Genomic DNA, 7,039 nt, shown 5'->3' on the forward strand with positions numbered 1-7,039 from the left:
TAGATAGCTTATCAAGTTGGTTCAACACTACATATATCTTGAAGAAGCACTGTAGAAGGACAAGACAATGAGGTAGGCCAAGCATCATACAGAAATACAGAGTAAGATAGATTACTTCTGGCAAAGTGTGCAGTATTTTCTAAGACCCTACACTTTTCCCCCAAATAATCGAATAACATCCCCCCACATCACTTTTTTTTGAGGCAGTTGGGGTTAAGTGACTTGCCTAGAGTTACACAGTTAGTGAGTATTATGTGTCTGAGGCTGAATTTGAACTCAGGTCCTCCTGACTCCAGGGCCAGTGTTCTATCCACTGCACCACCTAGCTGCCCTCACATCACTTTTTAATGACAATATTTTTCTAGAAATGTTATATGCTTAGAAATGGTTATAATCTCCAAAAAACCTGAGTATTTAGTAATCCAGAGATCAATGGAGCGGCACACATTGTCATTTCAGTTCAACAAACCAGTCATGGTACTAGGTTGTCAGTAAACATTTAGTAAGAGTCCACTATATGCCACACACTATGGTAAGCACTGGCGATAGAAGGAATGGCAAAAGACAGTCTCTGACTTCAAGGAGTTCTAATGGAGAAGATAACAAGAAAACAAATCTGTACAATCTATATACAGGTTAAATAGGAAATAATTAAAAGATCAAAAACACTAGAATTAAGAGGGATTGGGAAGCACTTCCTAAAGAAGGTGAAATTTCAATTGGGACTTGAAGGAAGGTAGGGAAGCCAGAAGGTGGAGATGACAAGGGAGAGCTTCCAGGGATGCAGGATAGCCAGAGAAAATGCCGAAAGCCAAAAGATTGTGTCTTGATTGTGAAGCGGAGGGGCCAGGGTCACTGGATTGAAGAGTACATGGCAGAGAATAAGGTATAAGAAGCCTGGAGAGGTGCAGGTAGGGGAAGTAGGTTATGTAAAGCTTTCATTACCAAATAGAAGATTTTGTATTTGATCTTAGAGGTGATATGGGGCCGCTGGAGTTTGCTAAGTAGGAGGATGACATGGTCATGCCTTTGTGGGGACACAAAATCAAAACCAAAATAGTCTTTGCCTTTAATGAGTTATATTTTACATGTGGTGGACCAAAGTAAGCTGTAGTACATTAACAACAATGGTTTTCTTTTGCTCAAGAAATGGAATAAAAAACTCATTCAAGAGATATATCCAAGAGATATGATCAGAAAAGGTGGACTAGGTATTTAGTAAAAGGGAGTTATAACAACAGATGGACATTACAAGTGTTATACTGGTACTTTCACATTCTTGGGGTTAACTTCTTGGACTTGGCACATTGTACGGCCTTCCTATGGAAGATTTATGGAAGGAGGATGTGGACAAGAGTCACACAAAGTGAAAAGGTATAGATGAGCTGCAATTTGCACCATTGAAGAGATTATGCACTTTGGTGAGATCATGTTTCCATTGACATATTGAAACACTGAAATGATACTTGTGATATTATGTCGGTCAAGTTGACATTACATCAAGTGTGCCCATGGTACTTTTCCAAAATGTAGAATCACATCAGCATGTTTGAAAGGGAAAGGATCATTTGTGTGATGGTGGTGGTGGAGTGGAGAAAAATAGTTTGGAATACAAATGCCATAACTTTGACTTTTATATTTCTTGAAGGTCTCAATAAAGTTTTTTTTCTTAGCTGAAGGTTTTTAAGCATATGGTTGAGTCTGACCAATATTTCTGATGAGCCTTAATCTCTAGGACATTCACTTCTAAGGGAAGATCATCTATAAACATTGCTGTAATAAAATAGCAATGACCAAATGAAGACATTTGGTCAAGCTGTTTACAACAGCGTTCTCTTTCAATGAAAATCTGCTCTATGGTGATCATGATCCAAGAGATAATTATCCATTAAAATAGCATTTAATTCCAATCTACTTATAAAGAGGAGATAACAAATGGATTAGGATTCTACTATAATCTTCTGAATGTTATAGATGGCAGAGATTAGAGACAAAACCTTAGGACCAGCAAACTCAGCAAATGGGAACAAGCAGAATATACTTTTATAGTTATTCTATTTAATATATAATTTAGATGTTAAGGTTATTGAATAGATGCAGTCAGATAAGTATTAATCAGAAGATAAATTTGAGTTATCTCAATCTGATTGTCACTCTATATTTAAAATCAACTCTCCCAAAGTGAAGGAAAATTTAATCTGATTGTATCATGCTATAGGATTTTGGGAGATATTTTTAACTGACAGAATTAAAGGCAATGAAGTGGTGCAGTGGAGACAGGAATACATGAGTTCAAATCCAGCCTCAAACAACTACAATCTGTGGGACCTGGTAAACCACTTAACCTCTGCCTCAATATCCTTGTCTGTAACATAAGGATAATAAGAGAACCTATATCCCAGAGATGTCATGAGGAAAAAACAAGACAATATCTGTAAAGCCCTTCTCAAACATTAAAGCTCCATACAAATGCTACTTATTATTATTATTTTTAATTTTATTTTATGGAGTAAAATAAGCATTTCCATAACATAGTACAATGTAATACATGATTGTACATGAAACTGCAAATCTACTATGCCCTACTTGCTATTCCTTTCAAATGTACAACAGAATTATCATGTAAAATTCTTTTTTTCTTTTTTTCTTCCCTCCCCCAACCCCACCCTAGACATAGCTACCATTAGACACAAATAGGTATACACACACACATACATACATACATATGTATATATGTAAAATTATTCTATACATACTTCTATTTATCAGTTCTTTCTCTGGATGTAGATAATGTCTTTCTTCATATGTCTTTTATAGTTAATTTGGGTATTTATGATAGATAAAATAACATATTTGCTTACTCGTTTTTAAAACAATATCACTGTTACTGTATACAGTATTCTCTTGGCCTATTTATTGTTATTAAGATCATAGATTTAGAACTGGAAGCATCCTTTAGAGGTCATTGAAATGAACACCTTCATTTTAAAGATGAAACTGAAGCATTCATTCATTCAGTTAGTCCACAAAATATTTGTTAAGCAGAGCAATATGCCAGCATCTAGGGATACAAAGAGACATCTGAAACACACACAAATGTTGTTGAAAGGTGTATGACAGTTTTTAAAAGAGACAGAAAAATTTCCAAGAGGTAGAGAAGAGATATTAAGAACTGATATCACCTTCACTCCTGTCTCACATGAAAAGGTGACCCTACTCTTTGCCAAGGCAAACCCTCTACATGCACAAGTGATCCCATTGAATTCTATCCCATTTAGTAGAAAGCTCCCTCTGTCATCCCAATTCTTTCATTCATCTTCAATCTCTTCCTGTCTATTGGCATATTCCTTACTGCCTAAAAACACACTCATGTGTCCGCCATTCTCAAAAACCCCTCTCTTGATCTCCATTAAATATAATCTCACAACTTCAGCCCTCTGTGGTTAAACTCCTTGAAAAGGCTATTTAAAAGATGCCTTCATTTTTCCCCCAAGTCTCTTCTTAGCTCTTTACACTATGGTTTCTGATCTCACCATTCAACTGAAGCCATTCCTTACAAAGGTACCAACGATCTCTTAATTGTTAAATCCACTGGCCTTTTCTCAACTCCCATCCTTCTTGACCTCTCTATAGTCGTTGACACTGTTGATCACCATCTCCTCCTTGATGTTCTCTTCTTAGCTCTAGGTTTTTGGATTATTCTCCTGGCTCTCCTCCCTATTTGACCAATCCTTTTTAGTCTCCTTTGCTGAATCTTCATGGGGTCAAGCCCACTAACTGTGGGTGTCCCACAGGGCCCTGTTCTGGGCCATCTTCTCTTCTTCCTCTAGATTACTTCACTTGGTGTTCTTATCAGCTCCCATGGATTTAACAATAGCAACAATAATAGAGACCTTATATAGGACCTACTAAATACCAGGCACTATACTAAGTGCTTTACAAATATTCTCACAACTTGAAAGGTAGGTGCTATTGTTATATTGCAGTTGAGAAAACTGAGGCAAACAAAGGTTAAGTGATTTGCCCAAGGATACATAACTAAGACGTATCTGAGGAAGGATCTGAACTCAGGTCTTCCTGACTCTAAGCCCAGGGTTTTATCCATTGTGCCACCTAGTGCCTTCAAGCTGTTATTCTTAAATCTACCTAATCCAGCTCTAACCACTCTGTTGACTTCTGGTCTAGCTACAAATGCCTATCAGACATCTCGAACTAGATGTCTAATAGATAGCTGAAACTCAATATGTCCAAAACCGAACTCATCTTTCCACCAAACCTTCCCCCCTTCTAAACTTCCCTATTAGTATCAAGGGTACTGCCATCCTCCCAGTCACAACCTAGGTATCATACTCAACTCCTCACTGTCTCTCACCACTCTTCCTTCCCATATGAATTATGTTGCTAAGGTCCATCAGTTTTATCTTTGTAATATCTCCAATATACCCCTTTCTCTGATACTGCCACCACCCTGGTACATTCCCTAATCTCTTCATGCCTAGAGGGTTGCAATAGCCTGTTGGTTGGTCTGCTTACCACAAGTCTCTTCCCACTCCAGTCCATCATCCATTCAATTACAAAAATGGCTTTCTTAAATGAAGATCCAGCCATGTCACTATCCTACTCAATAAACTTCAGTGACTCCCTATCACCTCCAAAATCCCCCCAAAAATCTTCTGTTGGCATTCAGAGCTCTTTATAACCTAGACTACCCCACCCCTTTATAGTCTTCCTATACCTTATTACCCTAGCCCCATACTCTTCAATCCAGTGCCACTGGCTTCCTTGGTGTTTGAATAAGACAGTCCATCACTTGGTCCTATACATTTTCTCTGACTGTCGCTTATGCCTGGAATGCTGTCACTCCTCATCTCTGCCTCTTGGCTTTCCCGACTTTTTTCAAGCTCTAGCTTAAAGCTTACCTTCTATAGGAGGCCTTTTGCAATTGCTTTTCCCCTGTTAATTATTTCTCATTCATCCTGCATATGTCTTGTTTGTCTGTATCTGTTTGCATGTTTGTTTCCCCCATTAGATTGTGAATTCTTTGAGGCCGGGGACTGTCTTTTGCCAGTTGTTGTATCCCCAGTGCTTTGCTCAGTATCTGGTACACAGCAGATGCTTAATAAATCCTTACTGACTGGCTGATAGCATATCAAAACTATCCTAGTAACTGACCTGGTTTTGTCTGATAGTCATGGCCCAGAGAAATTAGATGACTTTCAAAAAGTCACCTAATTAGCAAAAGAGATGGGACTTAAGCCCAGGGCTGTCTCTTTCCACAATTCAATAGAGTCTCAATCAATACCTGTTTAACAGAGCAGACTTTGAGGAGAACCTGGGACTGACCTGGCCATCCAGACCAAGGATGCTCAGAGATGAGGCCTTAATTCCTGAAAGTCTGAGGCCAGATTTTATCATTCTGATCCCTTTGCTTAACTGTCTGGTAATCTATTCTCTCTTGAGACCAGCCATCCATCCTCCCTTCACCTTGTGGTTTTATTGAAAGGTAAATCTGCTGCAAAATAACTGCCCATAGGAGTCCAAGAAAATCAACAAAAAGGCCAGAAACACCTGGAAAAGATTAATATTAAATTTCGGTGAAGAGGAAAAAACATACACTAGGTGCAAAACATACAAATGACAGATTTATTCCAAAGCCCAAGTGCCAATCATGAGACTTTTAAAATATTCAGTTTCTACTTCTATCAGAAATTTCACAGAGAAAAAGAAAAACCCTGTAATTTCCATATTTCTGCTACTGACCTTATATGAAAGTCAGTAGTAATTTGTGGTTAATAGTGGTTGGAAATGAGCTTACTGACTGGTTCTTCCAACAAGGCCTTGAAGACAGCATCTCTATAACCTAAATACTGCAATCCCCCACCCACATCTCCCAAATCACTTCACAATTGTCTGCAGAGTCACAACCTAAGTGTGTTTTGATGAATTTTGAACAGGAAATCATTATGTTCCTCTGATAGCTCATTGAATATTAGCAGTTTTGGAAGATCTCTACACCAGACACAAAGGATGAGTTATAAAATATTTATGGGCCCGATTGTGGACCTAACAAGTGAGGCGGTTGGCAGATTGCCACAGCACTAATGCATCTGTGGTTTTCCATCCTTCTGCAAAACTTGATTCTGCCTTCTGTTACACTTTGATATCTAAATGTGCTCTCTAGAGACTTGCAAAATGGCTCATGACTTTATTACAACTGTGTATAAAACATAATTGGGCTTTGGTGAAGAGTCCTGTTAAATACCCCTGCATACTAATCCTGGTTTTACTTCTTTGGTTTCCCCAAAGTACTAAGAAAAAGCACCACACAATTCAATTCTAAAGTGTTGGGATTGCATTTATGCCCCCTGCTTCCCTTTCATATTCCATCCAAGGTTGTATTTTCCTACAGGTATCATGTTAGAATGGAAAGAGCACAGAATTTGAAGTCAAGAAGACGTGGGTTGAAATTTTGGCTTTGTCACTTGGTAACTGTGTGACCTTGGGCAAGTAACAGCCTTTCTGAGCAGTCATTTCTTTATCTGTAAAATGAGCAAGTAGTCGAGGTGCGGATTTCTGACCTCTCTTTCAGCTTTAAATCTCTGATCCTACGTGCCCTTGGAGTGTCACCCAGTCTAATGGGAATGGGCCAGAATGATGCCCCTCTGTTAAAGGTGGTACCTTACTCTGCATTACATTGACTTTTGCATAATCCCAGTTAGGTTTCAGTAGATAATAAGTAGAAGGGACTGGACAAAAAAGCAGACCTGGGGGTGCATACAAGGGTGTACATACAAGGGTGTATACACAAGGGTGTATGCACAAGGGTGTACATACAAGAACTAGGGCCATGGCAACAGCAAATCAGAAGGTTAGGGAGACAATCAGGAATGAGGGCCACATATGTACTAGAAGGAAGAGCAAAGTGAGCAGAAGGTTCTCACATTTTCTATTGCCCATCATTGGATTATACAATTAAAATGTCATCTAAGATACATTAAATAGGAGTTGGTGGGAACATTAGATTTCCCATTTGGGTAAG

Source organism: Vombatus ursinus, unplaced genomic scaffold (assembly GCF_900497805.2).
Source record: "Vombatus ursinus unplaced genomic scaffold, bare-nosed wombat genome assembly UNPS02014778.1, whole genome shotgun sequence".
Classification (NCBI taxonomy): domain Eukaryota; kingdom Metazoa; phylum Chordata; class Mammalia; order Diprotodontia; family Vombatidae; genus Vombatus; species Vombatus ursinus.